The sequence below is a fragment of the Crocuta crocuta genome, unplaced genomic scaffold, assembly GCF_008692635.1.
Source record: "Crocuta crocuta isolate KB4526 unplaced genomic scaffold, BGI_CrCroc_1.0 scaffold282, whole genome shotgun sequence".
Taxonomy (NCBI): domain Eukaryota; kingdom Metazoa; phylum Chordata; class Mammalia; order Carnivora; family Hyaenidae; genus Crocuta; species Crocuta crocuta.
In genome coordinates this window covers 5,092,131-5,105,943 of record NW_027529174.1, presented here as the reverse complement: position 1 = coordinate 5,105,943, position 13,813 = coordinate 5,092,131, and the positions used below count along the sequence as shown (strand labels likewise).

The following is a 13,813-nucleotide window of genomic DNA, read 5'->3' as shown; positions in this document are numbered from 1 at the left end:
GGGTGTACTAGCGGAATGCCTCCATTATTCTCTCAAGGAATGCTGCGGGGCTTTCCTCGGGTCCCTGACTGACATTATATACCTTAGCCATGTTAGTAGGCTTACGAGCCGCAGCCTTGAGACCTGCCAACAGAGTCTGGCGGTAGACCAAGAGACTCTCCTCACCTTCAGCCATGTTGTAGGCCCAATCTGGCCATGCCAGGGGAAACCCAGTGTCAATTCAAGCCTGGTCAGTAGTGGGAACTCCAGTGGGCCCAGGAACCAATTTCCTGGCTTCTGACTGGATTCTTTCCTGCTCCTCAGTAGTGAACAGGATCTGCAACAATTGCTGGTAATCATCCCAGGTGGGCTGATGAGTGAACAGAACAGTTTCTAATAGATTAATAAGGATGCAGGGATTCTCCGAGAACGGAGCATTTTGAGACCTCCAATTGTACAGATCGCTTGTGGCGAAGGGCCAGTAATGGTGGGGCTGGTTGCCCCATCATCGTTGGGGGGGGGGCGTGGCCCTCAGGGGCAGGACGGTAGAGTCCGGTCCCTCGGGCGGGGCTCATTTCCGTCGATCCCATGGCCACTGGGGCCAGCGGGGCAGAGGGCGCCGGTAGTTCGGGTGGCGCCCTTGCCCCTCCTGCTGGACTCTGTGGAGGGGATACATAAGGAGGGGATACATAAGGAGGGGGAAAATTATTTCTTCCTCCGTTCCACCCTGTAAGATAGGGTAGAGCGGTGCAGAGGGTTTAGTTTCCTTTTTCGGCATCTCTGAAGCCTGGGAGGGCAGGTGCTTTTCAGTTATCGCCAGGACCTCAGGTTTCTGTGGAGGCAAGAAACTTTTAATCTAAGGGGGTGGGTCATCAACCAGACTGGCCCAAACCACGATGTATGGGACTTGGTCAGGATGCCCTGTTCGGGGTCGGAAAACCGAATCCTCGACCTTCCGAAAGGTGTCGCGGTCGAATGGCCATCCCACATTGAAAGTGGGCCATTCTGAGCTGCAGTAAGTTTGAAATGGACCCTTCCTGACAATCACTGAGAGGTTATGGGCTCGTTTTTTAACCTCTTCAAAATGGGCTAACATTAAGTCTAGGGGTTTGGATGAAGTCTGTCCCATACTGTCAGTCTCAGTCACAAGGTAATAGACACCAACAGAGAAAATCGACAACCACAGAGAGACACAGATATAGAAGGCTAGCCAACAGAAAAATAAGACGCTGGCCTCACACCGGTTCACGGTAGCGATCTGCTCCGTCTCTCACCAAGTTCCACAGAAATTAGGGGCACTGAGTCCCCTCCACAGATGGGGCCCTGGAACGTCTTCACAGGGTTCCCCATGGCCACAGCCCTTCAGCGCGTCCACCCCAACCGTTATTGGCCACCTCCAGAAACAATTTACCCGGGATCACCAGAACATGGAATTGACAAACTACACAAACAGAAACAAATAGTTTCTTACCGGTCGATTGACCCTTCGGTTTGGGGATCCTGGGGGTCTTGGGGTTCCCAGCCAATGCACCAAATGTTACACCCAAATTGTGAGTCCCCTGAGACCACCAAGGAGCCGACACTGATGCAAGTACATAAGGGTCTTTATTACAAGCTAGAGCAGGGGCTCACCCGTCAACCGGCGCAGCAGCAGCAGCAGGGTGAAGCCCCGAACAATAGCAAGCAGGGATTTTATGGGGTAAGGGACAGAGGTGTTACGGTGCACACGTTGTACGTATAGAATCATCACATAAGCACCAATTACAATTGTAAAGCACCCACGGTAACAGTGTTGACCATTCAGTATCTGTGAGGTGTTCATTACTTTTGGTGGGACCCAATCATGACCTTTGAGAATCCTTTAAAAATAACCAATTATGAGGTGAGTTCAAAGGGCCCACGTGGGGTTCAGGAAAGGGGCGAGTGATTTGCTAGTTTGTACAAAGTAACTGTCGATAGTCCTCAGCCCCTGACTCAGACTATAGGAATGTTACTCCTATATTTCTTAGCTTTTGATTGACTGACCTGAGGATGGTCCCAGGGTGGCTTCAGCCTTAAGCAACCTGAGGCTTTTTCTGGAACTGGGACTATGTGCAGCTCGAGGTTGCTATTAATGGAGGCCAGGCCTTAATTTCAAAGTGGCGTTACTTAGGCTCCTCATTAAAATATCACAAGGGTGCTTGAACCCAAAGAAAAATTTCCTCTGGTTCAGCTGTGACTCCAGACAGGATCCAGAGAGTTTTAGTCTCTTCCCTGGGTTTTATGGAGACTTCCTTTACCCTTCTGTGTTAGCCTCTTAAGGCACCGCATAAACCTTAAAAGGGCACAGGAAAGGGCAGCCTGGGTTGTTCACAGGCTTCTCTACGACCCCTGCTCTGCTCGCCCGTCTATACCCCCTGGATCTCAGCGGTTTCTGGGACAAGTCCGAAAACCCACCGGAAGCAGCTTTTCTGCGGGGACGGGGGGGGCGGGCGGCTCCAGAACGTACATTTCCTCTATGCGAAGGGGCAGCCAGTTGAGGGGCCTGAGAACCAAACACGTGGGGACCCGGTCGCCATCGGCCACGTGCTCCCGACGTGGCCGAGCTCCCCGCATTGCCCTCCAGGACCGGGACGTACCTGCGCGTGGAAGTCGGGCCGCTNACCAATGTGTCGAGCCACACTCACCGCCGGACTCCGTGAGACATAAAAGCCCGCTAACACCGGAGATCCCGCCGGAGGCGCGGGGTTGGGAAGTTGCCAGCCAATCCTCGGGAAGGGGGTGGAGATAGGNGCAGGCCAGGGGCGGGGCAGGAGGGAGAGCAGCCAATCGTCGAGAGGGCGGGGGCGGAAAGGGGCGTGCCTAGCCATTGGCGCCCAAGGTCTCCGCGATGGGCGCTTTCCACTCTGGCTGAGGCGGGAAGACTAGTCTAGTTGAACAGCACTCGCTTTTTGGAGCTTGAGGGAGCCGGGGCGGGAGAATGGCGTCTCTCAAGACCCTCGTGGATCTGGTTCTTTCGGGCCAACGTTCGTTCCTCAGGGACTGTCCAGGAGAGGCTTTCGCCGCTACCTCTCCTCAGCTCAGCACCGGGGCCACAGCTCTGGATCATACAGCCTCCTAAAATCCCGAGCTGTTCTGTCCTGTGCCACAGTTTTATCACATTTGAGTGCCTGCTATGTGCCACGCACCTTTCCAGTCCTTAAGTGGATGAAACAAAAGCCTTAGTCAGATGTTATAGTGGAGAAGAAAAATCAAGACAAAACATCCAGCGTGTTTTAGGGTGACAAAGGCTAAGGAGAAAAACAGAAGTATTTATTCTCACTTTGAAAAACTAAAGATAGTAAATAGTCATTCCTGTGTACAAATGCCCTATCTGATTCTAAGAAACAAAGAAACGAGACTCATCAAAACTGGTAGTATGGGGCAGCTTTGGTAGGATATTTCACTGCAGAAATGTCTAAATACGATAAAAGGCTCTTTCAGGAGTGATGGTTGGTGGGCACCCTGCAGAGGAGTAGGTCGATATTTGATGATGCATATTTTGGTCCATATTTGATAATGCAGAGGAGATCAAGATGGACAGGGCCATTGCTCTGGGGTGCACACTCCTGGTGGAAGTCACTAGCGAGAAGAAGCTTATGAAGAAGAATGTTGTGGGGGATGGGATAGGGTTCTTCAAACTCTTCAGCTTCCCAGTCATTCCTCCCAGCCCCTGAATGAGCCTGCGGTAGTGGTTTGACCGCTATTCATACTGCCCCTTGCTACTGTTGACTCACCAGCCATTTCTGTGTTTATCTCACTGATATCTCTTTTCTTCCCTCTCTTTTTAAGCTTACATTGGCAAACCATGAGAGGCTCTTGAATGCTGAGAACAAACTGAGGACTGATGGGGGTGGGGGGAGGGGGTGATGGGCGTGGAGGAGGGCACTTGTGGGGATGAGCACTGGGTGTTATATGGAAACCAACTTGACAATAAACTATTAAAAAAATAAACGGGGGCGCCTGGGTGGCTTAGTCGGTTAAGTGTCCGACTTTCGCTTAGGTCGTGATCTTGTGGTTCGTGGGTTCGGGCCCCGCGTCGGGCTCTGTGCTGACTGCCAGCTCAGAGCCTGGAGCCTGCTTCAGAGTCTGTATCTCCCTCTCTCTCTGACCCTTCCCTGCTCACGCTGTCTCTCTCTCTCTCTCTCTCTCCTAGAAATAAATAAAAAAATAAAATAAAAATAAAAAAATAAACGTACATTGTATTTTTCCCAAGTTATTTAAACCTAGTAAATGCATATTTTCATAATAGAATTAAGGCCAGAGGTAAGGGGAGCGGTGATTATGAAATAAAGTGGGAAGAGAAATGTTTAGTCCTTGGGAGCCATAGCCTCATACTCGGATGTGTTTATTTATTCATAGAACCCATGTGAATTGAGAACCTAACATATGCCAAACACTGTGATAGACCTGGAAGTACAGAGATAGTGAGATAAAGGCCCAACTCTTGAACCTCGCTCTGGTGGGAGGGCCTGGTGGGCAAAATAGACATGAATACAAGAATCACATAAGAAATGTAAAATTAGCACTTAGCAAGAACCACAATAGCGGCCAAAGACTCAGCTTTTGATTAAGCAGAAAACTGAAGACAAGTTTATGAGGCAAAAGAGAGACCCCTGGGGTGTAGAGTCCACATAGAGGGGCATGCGTGTGCAGAGTGTGTGTTCTAGGAAAGAGCTCAATGCTTTCATGGAAATGCAGGAAGCCTGCTGTGACTTCTGCTCAAAAAGCCAAGGGGTGGGGATGGAGAGAGATACAGCACAAGGCATGATATAAACTGGGCTGCACATTGGGGGTGTGGCAGGAGATGCTGGTGGCTGCCAGACTGTGCCAGAGCTTGAAGTCCATGTGAAACATGGCCATAGATGATGCTTATTGATAATGTGTGGTATAAATGTATGTCAATAAAACACTGCTGTTTGCAAGGCTGGCATGTTTCAGGCCAGTGTGTTAAAGATATTAAGAGCTAGCCTTCTGTATATTGCGCTGCATAGATGATCTCATGTTATCCTTTTACTTGCCCACTAGGTGTAGTAGGCACAATGAAATTCCTCATTTTGGTCCTGAGGATCCACATATTGCTAATATTTTGTGAGAACTATGCTATTCCCAGTCTGGTGGGTATAGCTAGTGGGTCCCACTCTAGATGGCTGGTGGACACATTCAGGTTTCTAAGCACATGCTGCAGACATCAGCAGCAAGGACTCAAGTTCCACGTAAACGTACAAACTTAGGGGATGAAACAGAAATCATAGCTGCAGTGGCCAGATGGTGGACACAGGATGGCAGCACGGAATTCTCAGTTTCTGAAACTTGGAACGTGCTTTCTCTTAAAAGCGATTGCGGGATTTAATTTAGAACCCTTGAAAATCCAGAATTCTATTAAGGCAGCTATATTAAAACTTGCGTGTTGACCAGCTGACCCTAAACAATCATGCTTGTGGTCCTATAGTGTTTGATTATGTTGGATTTTAAGTGCTGCTTTTTCTTAAAAGAATTCTTTACAATGATGACATGCTGCCTATTATGCATCCATTGTGTCCTATGAACTTACTGTATAAATGATATTTGGTTGGTCAGTTAAACTGATTAGCATTAGGAATCCACTTGAAAGTACAGCCAAGATGGTCTATTTAATTCTATTAAGGAAAATTGAGTAAGGAGGCAACGTGCTTCTTCTGTAGCACAATTTTAATGAGACTGCTTGAGTTGAGTCCTGTTTTATATCAGAAAGGGAACATGAATGCTTTCAGGTTCTATTTCTGGCTCTACCACGGGCTTTGCTATTATACCCAGAGCAAGACAAAACCTGTTACTTTTTTCCGTTTGCAAAATGTAGGCAGTGCTTTTAGCCTTTTCCACAGGAGTGGCAGGATTAATAAGCTCCACAAATGACCTTGACCTGTTTTGTAACTGCAAATGCATTTTTATTGCCATATTTTCATGAAAAATGAAGATCAGCTAGTTTTGTGTGTGTGTGTTTTTCTGATGAGTTAATATTAAGCTAAAACTTTAAAGTCTGGAGTATGTGCTTTATCAGCTGCTCTTCAACATTCCAGATTCCAAATTCAAACAAAAGGAGAATAAGATAAATCTTGCAAGTGATAATCAAAACAGTAGAAAGGAAGTGAAAAAGTCACCTTGTAAATGGAGGCCTATTCGTTTTTTTTTTTTTTTTCAAAATTGCACTCTATTTTCAGTAAGATGAGTAAGAATATCTGAAGCACATTATTAAAGCTTATGGTGAACAAAGCTGGATTGCTGGAAAGCAATCATGTCAAGAGTTGGGGTGTCAGGATGTGGTATCCATGGGGGTTTACCAGTTTGAGAACTTTGTGATAATAGACGTTTTAGAGTCATTGCTGACCCCCGTGAGATCTTTCTATCAATCCCAATACTGGATGGACCTGGGACTGAAGGTACAAGAGACTAGGAAACACTCAGACCCTTGGGGATTTTGCACAGCCCCAGCTCGTCAGAAGACTCTTGTGTCTATCCTAGGCGACTGTTACTGGTCTACTCGGTGTGGGCGGGGGCAGCCCTTATAGCAGTGATTAGGTCAGACACACATGTGATTTACTTGTTTTTGAAAGACAGAATCTAGGTCAGAATCCCAAGGAACTGAATTGATTACTTCCAATACTGAGCGAGTGTGGGAAGTGCCTGATTCCCCACTCCTTCAGATTCCAGGTAAAGTACTTCCGGTAGGATAACATACCTGGCTGTCTCTGGCCCCTTCCTCACTCTTCTCCAGGGAAGAAGGAGTTCCTTCTCTCATTGCGGAGTCTGAAGAAGGAAATGAGCTATGAATCGCAGCCTCCCTCCATACCCCTGAGACCGGTGACCTGCAAGACCTAATGTGAATTTTGTTTTTTGCAACCGAATCCCTCTAATATATTTCCTTCATGCTTCTGGCTGTGTGGATATTAATGTTTGTTATTTGTGCTCCAGGGTGAATTTTACATAAGAAATGAAAATAATCTCCATAAAATTCTTCCAAATCAGCTCTCACCTCATTTTGGTAACTCAGAATAGAAATTGCCCTTTTAATATGTGCTGGAATTCAGAAGAAATTGAAAGTAACACCTATTCTGTCTTTTGGCCTAGCTCACATTCTTCTATGACTGTTGAAGCGCAGAGTGAATGGGAAAGTGTAACATTTTACATTTTTTAAATTAAGATGTAAATGTTTTACATCTTTTTAAAATTTCAACATCTGTTTTAAATTATGACTGTGATCTGTATGAGGCGATATCATTAGATCTAGCACAGTAGCTAACATGTAGTTGAAACTCGGCACATACTTGTTGAGTAATGAATGATGAAGTTCAGGCTATTTAAACTGAAAATGTTTAAAAACCATTTGTAGGTATTTCATAATGCCCTCAATCAGTAACATAGTCGGTTACTCACAAATGATCTTGTCAAGCCTGGGGGTGTTTTCCAGCTCACACTGGGGCAGACTCAGCATGGATGCCATGGGTGTCCAGAACTGAGGAAGCTCTTTGGCAATTGTCCCACAAATGAGGGTGCTGTCGCGTTAGCCCGGACCTCACATAAACACATAATAAGGAAATATGAAATCCTAGCCAAACACTTCTGGATGGATGGAGTTAAAAAGGATAGAGTTCATCAGGACACCGATTACACAGAAAATAATATCAGCCCTCAGGTGTCTGAAGCTCTGGCCCGGGCTCTACAATGGCTGTATTATCATCTCTGTCATCTTTAGCCTGTGCCTAAGACACTCCTTTCTAATAAGTGTACTTCTTCTGACTCCCCGGACCTCTCCATATCACATACTCCAACTGCCCAGACTTGCTCCAGCCGACCTGTCCCCAACATGCTTGGTCTCCTTTCCTAGACTCCTGGGGACTCTCGTTGGCGGCCGTATGCAGGAAGGTTGGTCTGTATTTCCATTCATGCACTTAATTGGACAAAAGGCACTAACTGGGCACCCACTGTGTGTTGGGTACTGGGCTACATGTCTGGGATACAAAAATGATCCAGACACAGTCTTGGCGCTGTGAGAGCTCATAGATGAGGTTGTATAGTCAGTGATGTGGTTGAAGTTGCACTGATCACTATGGGATGCCAACATGAGGCATCAAAGCAACCTGGGAAGTGTGCCAGGACCCAGGTCTCCTCCCTCAGGTTGCCATGTTCCAGAAGAGAGGGAGATCAAAGTGAGAATTTCAAACAGGCCCCAGACCCAGACCCAAAGGCTTTGTGAAGCTGAACATGTCTTCCAGAGAAGAGAGATAATTAGTTGTGGCTTCTGGAGGGGAGGAAGGAAAGGAAAGTTCTGCAGACACTACAGAGAATGTCAGGTGTTTGGATTTTGGGGCTTAGAAAGAGCACCACTTCTTTTTGTGATGGAAACTTGGCGGCACCCTTTTAAAACAGGTGTTAGACAATCAGAGCTAAGGAGTAAAAAGGGTCCATTTGCTAATTCTCTTATAATACATCAGGAAAACATTGCATATATCCTGTAGGCATTTTTACTGCCACTTTAGAGGAGGTTTATAGTTTTCTAAGAAGCTTCATTCATTATAATGCACATACTTGTATCAACAAGCTGAGGAAAAACCTGATTGACATTAATCTCAAAGGTGTTGCAGGGAAGGTGTTTTTGTTTGGTTGTCTTTGAAGTGAAGATCAGAGGTGATTCTTTGTCACCCACAAAACTTTGATGTTTTCCTGACTTACTGCTCACAGCTAGGAGATAAAATACCAACACACACAGACAACGTCCACCATCATTTTATGACCACGTGAGAAATTTGTTGAGGGAAATAGAATTTGCTACTGCTCAGTGTGACTTTGAAATGTTCCTGGGTATTCTGGAGGGAAAGCTAGTTCTAGAACTGAAGCATTCACAGCCATGAAGAAAGTCTATGTAAGAAAGCAGTTTAAAGGACTGTAGACAAACATTCAAAGAGGGAAAGAAGGGACTTGCTTTAGTACAGCTGCGGCGTGGGAGGGAACGAGGCTGTGAGTCTGACCGCTAGGTATCTTGCACAAGGCTGAGGTTTTGCACCTGGACGGGCTCAGCTTGGAATCCCGGCTCTGTTATTTACTAGCTGTGTGCCCGTAAGAGAAGGACCTCCTCTCCACTTCCTTATAAACAAAGGGGAGATATTGACCCTCCAGTCAGGATTAAGTGCAAAGACATAGTTAAGGTGTCTAATACATAAGTGTATGCTCAGAACTGTAGATATGTTGCTCTTGAGCAAAGATAGTCATTTCACAAAAATTTTAACTCTGAAGTCTCAAGGTGGGTGTCTTGGTTTTAAATGTACCAAATGCCTTGCTTGCCCGGGTCCTCCTGGTGTGATACTGCTTACGTCTATCCTTGTGGCCACAGGCATCTGAAGATGTCAGACAGGACTCGTCAAAGGTTGTGGAAGAGATCTGGGGGAGAACCCGAGGACCTGTTTATTCCCACATGTAACTGCAGTTATTTTACATGTTAGACTAATAAAGGCATGGATGATTTCTGGCTCTCTCTTAGAAACATTATCCTCTCCTTAATTTAATTTACCCTCTCTAATTTAGACATAGAAGGAGGTGAAAGTACTTAGACCTGTCTCAAACATACACTTTCTTCTGCCCTTTAGCATTAGGACATGGAATATGCTGTGGGTTCAGCTAATGGGACTCTTCTGCCTAGGATCTTAAGTCTGAAGCAAATCAGCAAAGAATCAAGGATGCCGTAGGGAGTTTATGTGTGTGTGTGTCTGTGTGGCAATTGTATGAGAAATAGCATCAAATGTCTACGAAAGCAATTTCTAGTGGTATGGTGTCCTCTCTAACTATGGCATGATCTTGCCTTTGTTGGTTCAACTTCTCCCCTACCTCCAACTTGCGGTGGGTCCTGTCTTGGCTTGTTGATTTCTGGATCTCTGGCACTCAACATGGAGAGAAAGCATGTGAGTGACAGGGCAGGAGAGAAGGGAGGAAAGAGAACAGAGAATAAAGCTTCCATGAAAGAGAGAAACATGAAGATTCTGAAGCAGTGTCAGAATATGAATGAGTAGGTGCCCTAAGAAGATAAGGAAGTGTGGCTGTGGCATCTGACTCAGGTTCCTGGATTGGCCTTTGAAAATACAATCAGGGACTACAGTTAGTTTTTAATTACTTTCTTGTTCCCAGACTTTTTTCTTTGAGTGTGCTCACATATTCTATTTGGCAGTTGAGCCCCCGCGGACAGGCTACACTTGAGTGGCCACCCCTTTTGTTTGCTTGGGTCATTGACTCTTTTCTGTGACTAGTCGAGTCTGTTCTCCTTCTCGCCCGGGGGAACTGCCTAGCATCTTGTTACAGGTTGAGGATGAAGCTGACACAGAGGAAGGCAAAGTCAGTTAAACCACAAGCAAACAGAATCATAGCCCTAGGATTCAGATAATCTTGAATGGGTTCTACCTCTGGACTTCCAGTAAAGTGTGCCAATCAATTTCCCTGTTATTTAAGCAAGATCAAATTGGACTTTCTGACTTGCAGTTCAAAGCATTTTAAACTGATATGGTCACACGGTAGAAATAGCCCTCAGTGTGAAGTAGCATACTTGGTTTACTCCCAGCACACAACCCGTTGGCTGTGTGACCATAGCAAGTCACTTCACCTCTCTGGGACTCACCTTCCTCATCTGAAAAGGTGAAGCTTTTGAACTAGTTCAGTGGTCCTCAACCGTGGGTGGTCTGCTCCCATAAGAGATATTTGGGAAAATGTGGGGCATTTTTCATTATCATAATATTAGGCAGGCAGGGGACAGAGATGCTAAACATGTACAGTGTTTGGGATGATCCCCTATGATGAAAATTTGTCTCACCCAAATTGCCCCTTGAGGTACTGGTCTAGATGTTCCTCTTATCTCTTACTTCTCTCATGACTCTGTGGTCATTTATTTATTTCTCTTAATTTTCTGCCTTTTTACTCTTTGAAATTTGCTGGCTTCAATTTTGGCTGTCTAGATAGAGTCTTTATATTAGTGTTCCTTAATTTTGGACAATATGGATTGCCCTGGGGAATTGCTAAAAATACAGATTGATAGCCTCACTTGAGATCTATTGAATCAGCATGAAGATCCTCAGGTGGTGCATATACAGTCTAAAATTGGCTTCACTTGTTTCTCCACTTCACTAGGCCATAACCTGCTGACACTATAAAAGCTTTCTTATGAAACTTATAAGTCACAGATGCAGAGAACAAATTGGTGGTTGCCGGAGGTGGTGTGGGGGTTGGGGGAGGTGGGCAAAATGGATGAAGGTGGTCAAAAGGCACAAAGTTCCAGTTATAAGTTCTGGGGACGTAGTATACGGCATGGTGACTATAGTTACTAACACTGTATTGTACTTGACGGTGGCTAAAAAGTAGATGATAGAAGTTCTTATCACAAAGAAAAAAAATATATGTGGTGTGGATGTTAACTAGACTTATTGTGGTGATCATCTCACAATTTACACAAATATCAACCCATCACATTGTACACCTGAAACTAATATCACTGATAGAATGTTATGTCAACTATATCTCAGTACAAAACATACAAATCTTATAAAGTCGTTTATAATATTTGGTAAATACAGCCATCAGTATTTGAGAGCCTTATGTAAATTATTTCATGAACCTTCCCAGAAACCTAATAAAAGAAGTTACTATCCTCATTTTACAGAGAGAAAAAGAAGTTCCTATCCTCATTTTACAGATTAAGGAAAGTGCTTCCTTATCATTACAAGCTAGTAAATGCAAAGGTTGGGACATGAGCCCAGATATGCTTGACCCCATGGCCTGAAGTCACCCTCTTATACTACACAGTCTTATACTCTGTCTTTGTGATATTAGCTACCATAGAGACCCACCAGAAAATGCTTTGGCTGCTAATTGCAACCACGGTCTGTTCACACAAATGATGGACCTCTAAAATACATGTGACAGATGTATGATTCAATATATTGTTAATAAAAAGCTAGTTAATAAAATGGTACATACGGTATAACTGTATGTGTTAGCTATATTTCAAAATGTTAGTAGTAGGAGTCATTATGGAATATACTTTTTAATGTAATTACATTATACAAGTATGGCAGAGATGGGTGGCTGAAACTCATGTAACTCCTTCCTTAGCTTAGAGTTATCACTTGTATACAGCAGCCCAACCAGAAACTACATCTCCCAGCCTCCTTTGCATCCAAATCAGGACATATGCTACTTCTCACCAATGGGATATGAATAGAGTGTATCACTTTCAAACTGAGACTTTTAGGGGTACTGGGGTCGCTCAGTTGGTTAAGCATCCAACTTTAGCTCAGGTCATGATCTTGCAGTTCATGAGTTTAAGCCTCGCATGGGGCTCCGTGCTGACAGCTTCAGATTCTGTGTCTCTCTCTCTTGCTCTGCCCCTCCCCTGCTCATACTCTGTCTTTCTTTCTCTCAAGAATAAGTAAACATTAAAAAAAAAATAAACTGGGACCTTTAAGAAATGGGGTGTGCCTTTTTTATGCTTCCCTCCACCCCTGTCTGGTAGCCAGGTTCAGAGGACTCCAAATTAACAGGGGCTATTGAAACCACAACTCGGAAGGACCCCAGGTTCCTGAAGGACCATGGGGACGAACAGCTACTGGTCGAGCAAGACACCTACAATGAACTGTTCCAAGAGCAAGCAATGAACTTCTGTTATGCTATGTCACAGACATTTGGGGTTTGCCATAGCATCCTATCTGATTCAATGAATAGAGTTACCCTATCTAATAACAAGTTATACATACTCGTCAATAATTATAATTTTACTTTTTTCAATACATTATGTGATGAAAGAATATAACATTTCTGAGATTCAAAGGCTTAGTTACAGCAATGAGCATCCTCATAGACTTTTGACTCTCAAAACTAACATCCCATAACAGATACTGTAGGAACCGCAGACTAAGGAGTAAGAAGCTGGCAGATTCACTAGCTGCCTCTGAACATTTTCTCTCACATGGCTTTTCACCATATATAGAAAGTCATTGAAACATCCTTGAATCATCACTATACCAGAGGGACAAAGAGGTATCAGAGATTCTGAAACCAGCAGCTGAGAAGTTTGCTGTTCCTTGATTTGAAGGGCGTTTCATACATAGTAAGTATGTATAAACATGGGGCAACAGATTACAAAGTGCTATTAAGGACAGAAAGAGAAACAGATAAAAGATCTGCCTATCTTTTATCATGATACCTTGAATAAATAAAGGAAGCTGAATTTAATACCTGATTGACTACAAAGAATCACAGGTGTTTTGGAAGGCTGAGCAGTGCGTTGGATTTAATCTCCAGTCAGTTATGCTGCAGTATCTTATCCAACAATTCTTAACGAACTCTAGTAACCTTATCCAAAGGCAACTAAGGCAGCACTGACTTAACCACGAGGCCTGATAAGAACCTGAATAGTACACGTCAGCCACAACAGGTTTAAGATTTCATCAAACTTCGGAAAGAAGATGGGGGAAGAACGTAATTGTTTGAGTTAACAGAAGAAATCAAAATAGGTTAATTGCTTAGCATGAGAATTAAAGCACAAAATGAAAATGTGGTGAAAGAGTTTACCCCTAAACGGAAGGGCATGTTTATTCTCATGGACAATATCAAGGTCAAACAGTGATGACAGTTTGTTTCTCACGATTCCATGAACACTGTAGTCTTCCTTTAGTGAAGGCCTCCAGGAGGATGGAAATAGATCTTTGTGGACAGAGGCTCGATTTGAAATGGACCATTCACGGTGTCTGGCTCTGTCTATACAAAACCAAAATACCTAGATAAGGAGTATAAAGCTTTGCAA

The 13,813-nt window shown here is 44.5% G+C and overlaps 1 non-coding gene across 1 annotated transcript; it reads right to left on the bottom strand.

The window, feature by feature from the left end:
• Positions 1 to 2,189: 2,189 nt before the first annotated feature.
• Positions 2,190 to 2,306, bottom strand: LOC144226426 (small nucleolar RNA SNORA26). Its single transcript, XR_013333638.1, has one exon. It is a non-coding gene; the product is annotated as a small nucleolar RNA SNORA26 (small nucleolar RNA).
• Between the last annotated feature and the right edge of the window lie 11,507 nt (positions 2,307 to 13,813).